Source organism: Aphelocoma coerulescens, chromosome 1A (genome assembly GCF_041296385.1).
Source record: "Aphelocoma coerulescens isolate FSJ_1873_10779 chromosome 1A, UR_Acoe_1.0, whole genome shotgun sequence".
In the NCBI taxonomy this organism is placed as follows: Eukaryota; Metazoa; Chordata; class Aves; order Passeriformes; family Corvidae; genus Aphelocoma; species Aphelocoma coerulescens.
This window is the reverse complement of record NC_091014.1, coordinates 6,783,089-6,798,671: the sequence shown is the minus strand read 5'-3', so window position 1 is coordinate 6,798,671 and position 15,583 is coordinate 6,783,089. Positions and strand designations below refer to the sequence as shown.

The 15,583-nt window shown below is 43.2% G+C and overlaps 1 long non-coding RNA gene across 1 annotated transcript; it reads left to right on the top strand.

Moving 5' to 3' along the window:
* The first annotated feature begins 40 nt into the window (after window positions 1–40).
* LOC138104532 (uncharacterized) lies at window positions 41–8,594 on the top strand. Its single transcript, XR_011148105.1, has 3 exons — window positions 41–235; window positions 1,225–1,368; window positions 6,936–8,594. It is a non-coding gene; the product is annotated as an uncharacterized lncRNA (long non-coding RNA).
* Window positions 8,595–15,583: the final 6,989 nt, after the last annotated feature.

Below are 15,583 nucleotides of genomic sequence, written 5' to 3'. Positions count from 1 at the left end.
CCTCGCCCGGGCGGGACCGCCGCCTTTGTCCCGGCGCTCGGGGTAAGGCGTGAGGGAGGGAGTCGTCCCCCCTGAAGGGCGGCTGTGGTGCCGTCGGGGCTGAGGGGCTTCTCTGCCGCTCTGCCCCGCCCCAGGAGTGGAGCCCAGTGTGTTGGAGCTACGAAGTTCGTCAAGGGTCTGGGAAATCTCACTCGTGAGGAAAGAGGGAAATGGGCCTGATCAGCTTTGGGAAGAGGTGACTGAGAGGGGACCTCATCAGTGTCTATCAGTATCTAAAGGGAGGGTATCAGAGGATGGACCAGGCTCTGCTCGGTGGTGCCATCCAGTAGGACAAGAGGCAGAAACTGATGCTCAGGAACTTCCACCTGAACAAGAGGAAAAACTTCTGTCTTGTGCGGTGACCAAAAGCATTGAAACAGGTTGCCTAGAGAGGGTGCAGTCTCCTTCACCGGAGATATTCCAGAACTGTCTGGACAAAATCCTGTGCTGTGTGCTCTGGGATGGCCCTGCTTGACCACTGTGGTCCCTTCCAACCTGACTGATTCTGTAATTCTGTGTCGGGGATATGGGTCTCCACAGCCACCCCGTGAGGGCAAAGGGCGGGGTGCCATGGTGGGCACAGTGGGAGAGGGGACAGTGACGCCTTTGACTGCCGCAGAATCTGGAGGTAAAACCTGCCCTGATAATGCCCAGGGAAGTTGTGAATGCCCCATCCCTGGAAGTGTTCAAGGCCAGGCTGGATGGGGCTCTGAGCAACCTGGGCTAGTTGAAGGTGCCCTTGCCTGTCACAGGGGCTTGGAATCGGATGGTCTTCAAGGCCTTCTTCCAACCCAAACTGTTCTATGGGGCATAAATTATGTTGGATCTGGTATCTGAGGGGCTTGTCCCTCCACTAAACTACCGGGAAATGGTGAAGGTGAAAGAAGAGAAAAAACTACTATCACAACTGCTTGAGTCTGCTTCCTCAGTGGGGAAAAGGTTTGCACGCCTTGTTAATCTGTGCCACCCATATATTTAACAGCTCAATAACAAATATTGCCTATTTGTACTCTTATTTATTACCAATATATCGTCATACTCACAAGTATTTATCAGGTGATCGTGTCCTCTCCCTCCTTCATTGTGCAAGGCCACAGCAGCCAGCAAATTAACAGTTTGACTTATATTATGCTGTAAAAATTTCAAGCTGCTCTCAGAAATCATTATTTTTCACCCATGCTGTAGTGGCTGAAATATTCCTAAAGCAAGAAGTTCCTCAAAGTATGGAAGATGGAAATGTTTCAAAAAGATGTGACCCTACCCAAATAAATGGTGTAACAGAACAGGGAAGGGGGAGCTGTGCAAGGTGGATCAGTGAGGGTCAACAAGGTAAGACCAATCCTAGTCTATAGCTTTTTTTTTAAAGTATTCTCCAAAGCTACAGTAGCAGTGTCCAGGAGGAAAGAAATGAATGAGACTCCAAGAAGATATTTACCTTATGTAATTTTTGGTTATGTTAAAGCTGGTGCCTAATCTAAGAGGTTTGGTCATTCTACAGCCAAGAGAGAAAGGGAATTTCCACCATCTTAGGTCAGGTTGGACAAATCACATTGTGAGGAAACATGTTGTTGTAGCAGTGAAGCCTGACCAGAGTCCTATGTGTCTCTCTTGACTGGGGGACAAGCTTTGAGTTTGCTGATGTTAGGCTAAATGAATCCCACCTTTCTCTTTTATTCTTGGCTCTGGCAACAACTTGGTATAGGATCACATGCCTGTCCTGTGTAACAACTGTTACACAACAGCACAGGAGAGGAAATTTCCTTATTTCATCAAAGAGCAAAGTGGGAGTGGTGTCTACAGCATATAGCATGGACACCCCAGCTAAGGAGTGCATCTCTGTTCTGGGAACATTTAATTCAAGAATTAAAGGCAAGCGTGTACTTTACCAATTTCCAGTGTGGGAACATCAATACACAGATGGAGAGTGCTTTGAGATTCATCAAGGTGGAATGTTAGATAACTTCAGTGCTAACTTCAATATGCTAATTCAACCTGCCTGAGCTAAAATTCTCCTTAATAAGTAGGACATCACACTGAGGAAGATTTTACAGTTCCAGGGCTTTATCAGCTCCACAGTGTTATTTTCTTTATTTCTCGGTATACTCTCATCACCTTGTAATATCAGACATAGTCTCACATTAAAAATGTGCCCTGTCAACGTTTTTCTACCCCAGGTGTGTCCAAAAGAATTTTTTTCCTTTTGATCATCATTTGTATGTTTTTTCCCTCTTTCCTCGTTCTTCAACATTACTGATAGCTAATCCTGGCACCGAGTTTATTCAAGGACTGTGTTGACACTGTGTGTTGACACATTCTGTCCTGAAGGTGGGGAAATTCATGGAGCACAGTTCCAAGTACACAGCCCATTACTGTGTATTATAGAGAACTTCCCTCCTCTGCTCGGTGAAAACTTGTTATACCAGTTTAAAAATATGTGAGGTATGCATCTCCTTCCTCCAGCATTAATCATTAATTAACATGTGATACTGACATTTCTGGTTGCTACTTAATGTAGCAAAACAGTATTTTATGTGTGTTTCTAATTTCTTCTATCATACTCCAGCATCAGTGGAGGGTGACACATCCAGCTGTCAGTGTCAGTACGCTGGTAATGCTGCCCAAAACAGAGCTGCGAGAACAAGCCCATGTTTATAAAACTCCTCTTGCCAATCTGACTCCTCTGCCTTGTGTTACAGGCCAAAATTCATGTTTCTTCTCACAGAATGTGCTCACTGTATTTGCTACTGCAAATAGCAGAGAGTAGACAAACTGAACTAAACAACTGGGATCAAAGAGGATTTTATTCACCTGTTTTGGACTTTTTCACAAATAGTTTTCATTTTGGGTCTGTCTTTCCTTTTTCTCTATATGTGGCCTGGATTTGATAAGAATTGGTAGAACTGAGCAGTCAGAAAGGAAACATAGACTGATGGGAAGCTATCTGTAATTTACTTGAATTTGAGTAGGCTTAGAAAGCTCTACAGTTAAAGTTCAGAGCCCCTTGTGCAAGGCAGTGTATGTAAAGTAAAAGAACAGGCAACAGATAGACAAAGTAGGGAAATAAATATGCACTGAGATATGAGATAACCATGAAAGAAATAGGGTTTAGCCAAAGTGAAGGTCAGGTTACATTTACAGTCATTATGGTTGACTTAGTGTTGTGATAAACATGGTATTATCATGACTTGTTATTTGCATAAGAGTGGCTATAGGAAACCTCCAGACAAGAGCATGGCTTGTTGTCCAAAGTACTGTACCAACAGCAGGTCACTATTATTGTTTACAATCAGTAATCCCACACGAAATGTGTTCCAGGACTGATTCATACAACTCTTCCCCGTGATTGACCACTTCCTTTTTTTGGCAGGGCACTTCCAGCCAGAGCCAAAGGAAGGCTTCAGTGTCACAGCACTCCTTGCTTTTCAGTGCCTAGCTGGCAGAATGCATTTCCAAGCAATGAGATAAACTTACAGTAACCAAAACTTGGGGCTTTGCCTGTGCCTCAGTAGCAGTCAGATATCCCGGCCCAGATGTCACTTGCTGTCTCCCTCCTGCCAACTCTGTGGCTTTTGTTTTGTGGTCAGGCAGGTTGGCCTAGTGAAACAGCTGAAAACAAACAGGGCAAGATTGAATGCTCACTCCCCAGGTTTGCTAATGACACTAAACTGGGTGGTGAGGTGGACATGTGAGAAGTGACAGTGATCTTGCAGAGACACCTGGATGGGCTGGAAGAGTGCACTAGTAAGAACTGTATGAGGTTTATTTAACTGATGCCATAAAGATTTTTGCCTTTTCCTTTATACCCCTGTTATACCTTTTTACAACTTCTGTATTCCTAGTGCTTCTTGCCTACATTCTTGGACTTGTTTGTTAAGCTAAGAGACTAAACATTTTAGAAGCTTTGTAGCTAAAGATCAGTGTGCCCCAGACCCCAAGGTCCTCTCCAGAACACATTCTGTAAACCAAGATAGAACCATCCAGGGGAAGGTTCCTTGGGGAGGGGGGCTCACTTGAGCCTCTCATTGGGGAATCTTGGATAGATATGCTAATTAGTACAACCTGTAATGTTATACCCAGTGTTGGGGAGGGGGGTGAGGAACAGAGAAAAAGACAGAGGCATAGATAGACTTGGCAGGGTGCATCTCGATGCATATGACCTGGACGTGTACACCTAAGGATCCTTAAAATAAATACCAAGGTAAAATCCCTTTTCCCCTTCTAACCGTGTGTGACTCTTGATTTTAAGACCAGGAAAAGGCATCAAACTAGAGAAGAGGCAAGGTCCTGCACCTGGGACAACATAACCCAAAACCCCATTAGAGGCCAGGCCACACCTGGAGTACTCTGTTTGGTCCTGGTCTGTGCAATTCAAGGCACAGTCAGACTGGAGAGGGTCCAAAGAAGGGTCACCAAGATGATCAGAAGGCTGGAGAGCCTGCCCTGTGAAAAAAGACAGAACGAGTTAGGTCTTCTCTCCTTGGAGAAGACTTTGGGGGACCTTATCACAGTATTCCAGCACTTAAAGGGTTACTACAAGGGGAGTGGAGGCTCTCTCTTCTCAAGGAGCCACATGGAGAAGACAAGTGGCAATGAGTACAAATTGCTCAAGGAGAGGTTTCATCTTCATATAACAAACATCTTCTATGGTGAGAACAGTCACTCACTGGAACAAACTCCCCAAGGAACCAGGTAGAACTGGAGGTTTTCAGTACGTGACTGGACAGGGTGCTACATAATCTCATTAAGGCTCCCTTCTCCATGAAAGACTGGACTTGATGATGTTTTGAGGTCACTTCCAGCCTGGGCTGTTCTATGATTCAGTGATCATTTTGGGAGGTGCTTGTATCTCTTATTTTTACCCAGATGTTTTTGCATTTGGTTTGGACTGCTGGGGGACGAAAACTTTGAGGGAGACAGATCTGAAAGCAGATCCACTGCTGTAGGGACAGGAATATTTATGAGCTGCAGAGAGCAACTTCCATCTCTCCCCTGGTGGTCAGGGTACGTGTGTGTTGAGTTTGAACAGTCTGGCAGTTCAGAGACAATGGAGTCTTCTAGGTGGGCACTTCCTAGACAAGCACTTGAGATACCGTCACTTGCTGTGAAAAATAGTCGAGATAGGATCTGTGGAGAGCAGACACAGTCTTTATTGTGTACTCTTTAGGAACGCCTGTAGCGTTTAGCCCTGTTTGTGATTAAGCCAGAAGAATATCTAATTTCCAGGTTGTGTTATAAATTAATTGAGAAATGGCCCTGAGGCTGCTGTGGGCAGTGTGGTTCTTTCCCTGTACAAAAGCAGAGCTGGAGGCATCACGAGCTGTGGTTATTAACATCTCTCCGACCAACCTTCAGTCTTCCTTCTGCCTTCTGGATACCCAGATTCCCAGCTGCCCCCTCCCTCTTTGGTACCTTAACTCCTCCCTGCACTGCAGAGGCCAGGTCACTGTCCCCAATCCCTTCTGCCTCCCCCACCATCACCCCTACCCCACCCATGCCTCGGGACCTACCCTTGTTCCGCGGAACTCTCTCTACTGCCTTTGTGGTTTCCTACTGCCTTCTCTCCATGAAGCCATGTTCCTCTTCCTTGCTTGATCTCACAGGCATACTAGAGAGTTGTCTAGGAAGTCGGACCTGATGTCTCTCCTCTCCTTACTTCTGGTGTTAGTGCACCTCACTGGTGAGACAAGATTTGCAGGTACTAGGAGAAGGCTGCAGAGGAAGAAGTTGTTCCGTAATGAGTTGTGCTGCCTTCAGGTTTTGTCTGCAGTTCACCTGGGGGGAGAGAAAGGGAAGCTGGGGTGTATTTTTGGCACTTAGTACCTCACTTGCATTTAAATTCTAGTTTCGGCTCCTAAATCCTCCATCAGATCTAATCTTTCATCTTTTCCTTCAGCAGATCCTACTCTGAGAGCAAATACTTCCCTTTTCCTGTGTTTTGTTTAGAGGGGGGTGGGACAGCTTTCTAATGGTGTTGCAGTATCTGGTTAAAAGTGGCTTGATTTTAATAGCTGTTCCTTGCTTCTGCTATTTAAAACATGTTTTCTGACATTTAATGATAAGTTTGTTCTCCCATACATCCCAATGAGTATAAACAACTGGTTATTTTCCAGTGTCAGTGAGTTTAAAATTAATGTAACTTATTTTCCTGTGGGGAATGGAGACATATGTCACTGAATTGAATTAAATATTAATCCTATTATTTCCAAAGGGGAGAAGTGCAACTAGAATCAAAGAAATATAGAAAATTATTTATTCCAAGACAACATAAAATACATATACTTGGAAATAAACCTGTTTTTAATTAATAACTTTTTAAAATTGCTGTGGGGTTTTGTGGTTTGTGTTTTTTTCTTTTTCTTTTATTTACAATTTCTTTTTCTTTTTTTTCTTTTTTTTTTTTAATTTCTGGTTTGATTTCTCTTAGAACTGAAAGTTAATTCTTCTAATGGTATTCTATTGGCCCATGATATGTGCCTGGATGATCTTAATTCCAGTTCCCAAGGACAGGGTGTCCTGTCATCCAGCGAGCTGTATTTTGCATTTGAGCTCTATTTTCTGTTTCAGCAGGACTGAATGGTTTATGGAGGAGGAGAGCAGGATGGAGGGGTGGGTTCCCTGTAGATCATGTTTGAGGGAAGGACTTGCCACTGTCATCCAGGATATTCTGGAAAGGGATTCTAGTGGGGCTGTGGGCTCTGCCCAGGGTCAACTTCAAGTCAGTAGAACAAATCCCAGTAATTTAATTATGAGCTGAATCAGGCCTTTACTAGACCAGGAAAGGGGTTTAGACTTCTGTAGCAGAATGTAGATGGACTTTAGACATTTAAATTCCATCTGCAATCCAAACAGTCTCTGTTTATCAGCCATCGAAACCCGCTTCTGCCTTATCTCTTCAGGAGCCTCTCAGTTTTCCATGGAAGTCCAGTGGCTGCATATGAGGTGAACAGAAAACTTCAGCACAAACTTAACCTTGTCCAACAGACTGGCTCACACATTTTCCATCCTCAGCGTCCCTCAAGCTCAGAATGTCCACAGTGTGTTTGGGATATTTACTTGTGAACTTGGGTTCTGAGACTGTATCTCCATAAAAACTGGACTGGGGAATACCCTTCATGGTTCAGAAAGTGAAAGCAGAGATAAAAGCTTCTACTCAAGGCATTACAAGAAGATGAAAGGAGGAAAGAGGGATGGGAATCCTCACCTCCAGATCTTCAGGGACAAATCATGCATTTTACATTGCCATTGATGGATAAAATAATTCCCCATTGTGGCAATCCCCTAATCCCACAGGACAAGGCTATTAGAGGATAATCCTAACCTAAATTGCACCCCTGTGTTTGAGCACTGGTTCTCCTAATGCTCTAGGATACAATTACAGAACAAGGCCTGGAAACCACAGCCTTTGTTCTGCCTTATTGCTTAATTGTTTAATGAAGTATTCACTTCATCTAAGTGAGTGCTTTGTAATTTTGTACTTGCATGCAGCTGGCAGAGGCAAAGAACTGGCTTTTTTACAGAATAATTTGCTCTTTGGTGGAAGAAGGTGCTATTAAAAATATCAGGCTCCAATAGTAAATAATTTGAGAGACCTCTCCATAAAAAGGAAATCTCACCCTTGAAAGTGAGGAATGAAAGCACATCTGTTACTGCTGGTTTTTTTCCCTTTTCCTCCTTGATGCTGTGCAAAGACAGATGGAAGAGGCAGTGGGACAACCAGTACCACATCTTGCACTAACAGGTCTGTTCTGAGGTCAGGACACTGCCACCATGTGTACCTCAAACTGGAATGGGAGAGGCCTCCCCAGCCTAGGAAAGAAAGAAGTAACCAAATAAGCCTTATATCAAGATAAGAGCAATATTCAAGCCCTTAAATAAATGCAAAGTCACACATATAAGTGCAAATAACATGAAAAAATATTCTAAAATCTTCTATGGATTTCATCAGTCTGTTTCTACTCTTGAAAATATTCCTATGCTCGGGACAACATGTCAGGCTCCAGCTCCTGAGTAGTTCCCTGATGAGGGTCAAGGGCTCTGAGACATCCATTCCCTACCAGCTGTGGGCAGGCAGCTCTGTACCCCTCATCATTTCAGGTGTTTTCATCTTTTGAAGCTTTTCTTCCTCTTTATAACTATAGAAGGAGCTTAAACAATTAGCTCTGGGCTTTGATATAATTTTTGGCTGGCGACCTGAGCTTCAGAGACAGGATATCAGGAGATTTGCAAGAGGGTGTGGTGAGAGAGAATGACCCTGGGAACAGGAGAAAATAATTTGAATGTTGGAAGCTTTTTTGAGTTCCAGCCATGCAGGGTCCCTTGCAAATGCTAAATACCAAAGAAATATTGCCAGTCTATAATACCAAGTTTTTCTTTAATAGCTATGAAGGTGTTTTATGAATAACATCAGTACACACAGAAGAGGTGAGGTCACCTGTGCATGAATGCCTTCCTCTCTCGCCAGCCCTGCCTCTTGGGAGGCACTGCCTATGGATACTTTCCTGGTTCTCACAAGGAAAGGTGCTGCTTCACTGAGAGCACATTGCTAGAGAGACACAGCCATGAGAGAGGTTGTTCACAGTGGGTTCACTTGGTGCTTACCATGCAGACTCCACTGTAGGTGCTGTTCTTGTGAAGTCTGTGGAATGCAGATCATGGGAAGGAAACCATCACACAGTTGCATTTGAGGTACCAACAAACAGAACAGTATAGGGCACCTGGATGTGTATGGTAGATGCAAATGTATATAGTTAATACATTGTTCTTGGCCCCCCCAAAGGTGAAAAATGGATGACTTTTAACTGCTATGCTCCATTTGAAAGCAAGTACAGTGCAAACATTTTGTTTGTCAGGACATTTTATGACTTGTTTGCATGCAACTACCATTTTCAACATCATTTAACAAGTCATTATAGACCTTTTAATAAATTATAGTCATTAACTTTGCCTAGGGTAACCGAGGGCAAGATTTTAATTCAGGCAGTGAAGAGTCTGTCCTCTAGGCCTGTGTTCAAGATCACAAGAGTGTCAGAGCCAACATCAATGCAAGGACCAACAGGAACACACCTGGCTCACAGCCATCTGTTGTACCTTTACAATGCTGCTGGTTCCTGTTCATGCCAGTGCACAGAGATTTCTCAGGCTGCTGTTATCCATGCTCACTCCAAGCTGCCTCTGTGACCTGTTCTTGCAGTTGGGAGAGCTCAAACCTGGGAAGACCCTGGTTCCTTTGCCTTTAAGGACATACCTGGCAGCTTCTCTGTAGGGAGTTTCCTGCAGAGGCAGGGATCTGACTCATGGCTGCTGGAGACACCTCCTGGAAGAGCTGTCATGGAATAGCCACAGGCAGTCGTGATTCAGTCCCAAGCAGTCTCATTAGCACTTGATTTCTTAATGGCATCCCATATACACTTACATTACCAGCTATTTTTGCATCCTCCATGCAACCAACCACCGCCTTAACAGGAACTCTCTGTCCACATGAAAGAGTGTTTTTTTCTTTTTTAAAATTTTTTTTTTATTTATATGGAAATGCTTGCATAAACTTTCATTTAAACCTTTTAAAATTTGTTTGTAATTAAGAAGAAAAAAACCCCTTTGCTTAAAACGGATGTTTTGTACCTTTTTTCCTAAAACAATCACTTTAACTTCTTTGAAGAAAAGATTCAAAACAGGCTGCAAAAGTATTTATTTAGCACATTTTTGGCTTAAAATACTGTCTTGCCAGGTCTGTTGTTATTGCTACTTATCACTCTGAGGTAACATTTGCTTTTTGTTCCAAAGTTTCAGTTGTTTGCTTTTAGGGATGTTACTGGTGGTGGTTCAATATCTGTGGCTACAGATGGCCATAGTCTGAAATGGCTCCTGCCTGAACCAGCTTCTCCCAGTCAGGGGAAGCTCAAAAGCAGCAGAGAGGAAAACAAAGCCAAGAGCACAGATCACCTCTGTCCTGGCTCTGTGGGAGCACACCTGCACAGCAGGGCTGAGGCTGTCTGGTGGAAAAGGTGTTGAATCACGACTGACTAGTCTGAGTGGAGCCTTTGTAGTGAAAACTGGCAAAGCAATTAAATTACATCCACTCAGTCCACTGGTGAGAGTTGTCCAGAAGCTTTCTAGCTGGCATAACCTGTACCCCATTGCCAAGGGCTCCTGCAGGTTTGGCCTGGGCTGGACCCCACTTGCCACCTTATCGGTGTTCTTGTTGACCTGGCTGGGTTCACTGCATTCCACAGCTGGTCGTTCAATGTTGTTTATTTGAATTCCTCTGCTGCTCCAGCACAGCCCACTGTACCAGCTCTTTTGGTGTCTGAAGTTGTAGATTTCCCTCACTGTGGTGGCTTTGAACAGTGCATGTGCTCCCTATCCTTCTTCCACTGTATGGGAATTTGGGGAGAATCAGCTGATAACCAGTGTTCTCTGAAATTCCGGTTACTGGGAGTATCATGATAGGCAGTCATGCTCTCTTACTTTTCATGAAGCCAGGAGTAAAACTGAGGCTCAGATAGAGACACCTGGCATTTGTACTTCTTCATATTTACAACAGCATAATGATTACCTCCACAGACTCTTGCAGGGTGCTCACCTGGCCTAAGGGATGGAATGACTCAGTAGGGTATCTGCATTACAATTGGAATATTGTTCCTGCTGGGAGAAGACTTGAGAGAATATTTTTATCTTTCAACAGCTCCTGCTGTGCCTTGGCATTTACAGTCCATCTGGACTAACACCTTCAGCAGTTTTTTCTCTGGCCAGCAGACTCTGGGCCAGCAGTAACAAGCACATTAGTTCATCACTAATGATGAACTAGCTAGTGAGTAGCACAGTTGATTAATTCTTATCATTCACTGCTTTTAGTGTGTCACACAGAACTTTAAAACTTCCTTTACATCTGGGGAAACTGAATCATGATGAGAAGAGATGGTGCCACTTAGCTCACCTGTTAAGGTGGGTGAAGGAGACAGCACTGACATTCTGGCTGGCTGAGCTCTGGATGGGAGGCCCATCCTCTGGATCCTATTCCTGAAAACCTGAGGCATGAAGGATTGTCACAGTTCACTCACCTCTTCTACCTTGCTTGCTGACACAGCCTCCTTGGAAGACCTTTCTGAATCACATGTTCCCTCCAGAACCTCTTACCAATCTACACAGACCCATTTGGATCTAAAATTAAGACTCTCCAGGAAAGCCAGAACAGCCAGGCTTTCCCAAACTGTGCTCAGCTGAATGGTCCAGCTCCCGAGACACAGCTGCATTTCTCACAGGTGTATTCATTAAAGCAGAACAGGGTCTCCTCTGGCTTCCAAGGATCTCCCTGGAATTCGGTACCGAGTTGTCTATCTTGAATCAGATTGCAACTGGTCCTCCACTGTAATCAGTGAGGATGCAAGGGCAGGGAAAGTAGAAGAAGAAAGCTTAGACCCCTGACTTGCGGGGCTCCGGGGGTCCTTTTTCACACGTGCTGTTCGGTATAAAGCAGGGGCTCATTCCCTGGGAGCAGTGCAGGAGAAAAACAAGGCTGGCAGCACCGTCCCGGCGCAGGTCCCGGGAGCCGCTTGGCGCTGTGAGCTGTCACTGCCCTCTGCCGACAGCGGGGGGTACCGCGGCCCTCGCCGCAAAGGGAGCGTTCTCCGCCCGACGGCGAACAAGGAGTTCCGGGGACCTGCAGAAAACTGAAGGATCCTCCCTCACACAGAGGTTTTTAGCATTTATTGGTTGATTTTTCTCTTGTCTTTTCTCACTGTTGTAATTTAGATGCTACACATCAGTCAATCAATCAATCAATCAATCACATATCAATCACTCTGCATCAAAGCCAAGTCCAGTATAAGCTGTTGTGCAAGGCATGGTATGTACAGGGAGTGAGAGCCAGATTTCCCCTGTAGAGTTTGTGGTGTACAGGGACAACTCAAATAAAACATAGTGAAAAAAATCCGATGATCAGCCCCATTTTACCTGTAAGTCACTGAGATACTGAAAGGTCTACCTGAGCCCACAAAATGCAGCTCTGGTACTCTGCCTGGAAGTCAGATTAATTCAAAGCAGAAATAAACCACATGTCCTGACTGCAAGGAGAATGGATCACACTGTTAGCATCTTCTTTTTTTTTTCCTTTTGAACTTTTTTTCATCACAAGGTTAGGTAACACCTTAGCTCAACCAAAGCTGCAATTCTTACGTTGTTTGGGGGTAAAGCAGGCAGAAGCAATGACCTGTGATAAACAGAAGGTTGGACTGAACAGCCACATTTCTGCCTCTGTCAGTTTGCCCAAGGTCATAGTGGAGTTTTGTGAGAAAGCCAGGAAGTGAATCAGGGTTTTTTATTTGTTTTGGTTTTGTCTTGTCTGTTTTATTGCTGTTGGGTTTTTTTTTTTTTAGTCCAGGGATTTAAAATCTTTTATTCTTTTTATTTATGTTTCAGAATTATCTAAAAAATTACTTACAGAAATATATTTAAATATTATAGTGAATGGGACAGAAAGGTCTAGGACATTTTAACAGGTTTTTTTTAGCCTATGAACTGCTACTGAGCTCTTTACCAACTTTTCCTGTGGTAAATTCACTGTTTGGGTTTGTTATGAGTGCTGAATAAATTGGTGCTGTATTTCAACCATCCAGTACCTCATAAAGATTTCAGGCTGTCAATGGAAATATTCTTGGGCTGCTTGCTCTGAATAAATGCTCATGTGGAAAAAGACTAAAAGCTTACAGGAACATCCACAGACAGCAAAGAAAGAGGACTTTTATCTTTGACAACTTCCATTTTACTGTGATGAGTACATGGTAGGGACTAAGTGTTTTTTCATAGGCTCTGTAAAAGGATAAAGTTTTCTCTTGCTGCCAGACAAATGGTATTCCCCATTTCAAGCATCAAAGGCTTCTGATTTCAGTGATCCGAACCAGTTTCCAAGCCCATTTGTGGGGAGGAGATATCAAAATCTAAATTCCTGAACTTTAGTGCTGTCATTTTATTAAACAGATTATAGCATGAATTATAGCAACTATAAAAATAAGTAATAATATTGATAATTAATAATAATCTCAGGCTAATGAATAAGAGGCTGATCATCCTTGCACGTTCCCAATGAAAAAGGGGTAAATTAGGTCAGTTTTCCAGTCCTCTGTGTGGGTGCTCTGGAGAGCACCTCAGTGTTTCTCCTGCAGGGCCTTCTTTCAGAGGGCTAAATTCTTTCATTACCCTGCTCTTTCATCTGTTATGTCTCAGATTTGTGGACCCATGTAAGAATGAGTACTTTAGTCATGTAAGAATCTCAGCATTCATTAAAAGAAAATTAACCCCCAATGAGGGAGAGAGAAAGCCAGAGTAAGAGTTCTGACTTCACACTGAGGTCTCAAAACCAAATCAACAAACAAAAAAAGAAAAAGCACACTAGTGAGGTCTTGAAAGAGAAGGGAGATTAACTCAGAATTATTCACCCTGTCTATATTTATACAATATCCTAACCCTCAGAATAGGGATTTTTGTTATAGGATTACCTCCCTTAAACAACAGATGATAAAGTTCTATTGGCATGAAGGGTGTATTTCATTAAACAGGCACAAGAAACAAAATATTCTTATCTAGACTGAAGACCACATTCAGAGAATTACTTCATGTGTTCATTTTCTTTTTCCTTTCCCCTGTGTTCTATATATGATTTACTAATTCTTTATTGTTTCTTTCCAGAAGCATCACTCCCTGTCTACACTGAGAATGATTTTGGGCCAGGAAGTGGAGAAGACCAAAGCAGGTATATATATCACATTATCCTTGATGCTGGCAGGGCAGAGTTGACAGGGAAAACATCACCCCTCTTTCCAAACATGATTTCATCCACTGTAATTGTTTATAGGATGACAGGTCTGGAATAAAACCTGAGTGCCACTTTGGAAAACCTCACACCTTCTCTGTCATCAGCAGCTGAGGCAGTCTGAATGTCAACATTCCCTTATTGCAGGGAATGTGTCCTTAAAAACTCCTTCAGGAAGCAGAGCTGCTTCTGCTCCCTCAGACATGGCCTATTACATCAGAGCTCCTGACAGGGCTCTAACGGGCCAAGTGACAGACTCAGACACTGCCATCCATACCTGTGCTGCCTTCCTGGGAGGGGATGTTCCCACAGCAGAAATGGTGGATGAGATCGATACCTAAATCCATGTTCAATCCAACAGGTTAATCTGCACTGCCATGGAAGTGAGATTAAAGAGTTGGTGGGAAAGTTTATTTTCAGTTAACTCCAGAGCATTACAAGTCTTGGTTTTGGCAGGCTGAAAATATCATCCTACCTCTAGGAGGGAAAGTTAGTATCTCATATTAAGTAGCTGTAAACATTAGTCATGAATCAAACCCATTTTAGTAGTACAAATTCCATTAGTTATTTTAATATCTGGTTCTGTTTTAATTTCTTTGTCTATAACAACCATAATCAATAAAATATACAATAGCCCTGTGATGTTCCCACTATCATGACTCCAGGATACCAATATTTAAAATAAGTTTTAAAACTCATTGTATGAAAATTACTACACTTGGGCACATCAAAGCTGAATGAACTCTTTTCCCCTTTCCAAATACACAGTGGTATTAGCAGTTTATTTCTACTATTTTCTTTTCAGAAAATCTATGGGTTTGACAAAAATAATTCCTAATATTGACCATAAGCAGCAAGGAGATGGTACATCATACTGTGGAGAGTGTAAGGTGCAGCTCTGAAGGCTTCCTCCCTCCTTTGCAAGTGTAAAGCAGGATGGGAATGCATTACTGAGCAGTGAAATTCAGAATTAGTATAATTGAGGTGCAATGCCAGTGGAATCAAGACAAATGAATCCTACTTGTTGCAGTATGAGATTTGTCCTATAGCTTTAGGTCTTCATGGAAATTTAACCATTTGTCTAGTCTCCTTATTGCTCAGATAAGGCAGCCAGTATTTCCATGACATTATTTAAATGTAGAATTATTAGAAAAGTTTGCAGCTACAGAGATAGATGGGTTTTACATAATATCCCTGCTCTTTGTAGCAACCCAGTGTGATATTGAGAAAGATAATGGTCAGAAAGTACATTGCCAGGCTCCTAATGAGAAACTGTTGACAGTAGAATTACCCCAACATTCATCAAAAAGCCAATAAATGTCAAGCAAGAGGCCTTTGATGCAGTAGCTCGTAATTCCTGTTCAGAAGCCTTTGCAGTCACTTCAGGGCATGCTGTCATCCTGCATTTCTGCTGATTTTACTGAAAACTTTGTTGCTGAAGAAATACAAGGAGCAGGTGTCAGCATTCCGAGTGCCACTGCTACAGGGCCACAGGCTCACTGTGAGACCTCAGGCACAGCACATTTGGCCTCAATTTCCCCATCTGCAATACAGGAATGGCAATACAGGAATTACCCAGAGGCAATTCTGTGAAGGACACGGTGCTGCCATCCAAATGCTCAGAAATCATGAGCTAGATGGTAAAAACTCTGGTGCTGACTCCTGCCAATGAGGTAGTCATGTATTTTTAATGTTAACTATGTCCAGCTTTTTGGGCCTTTGTAGGACGTATTTTCAAGC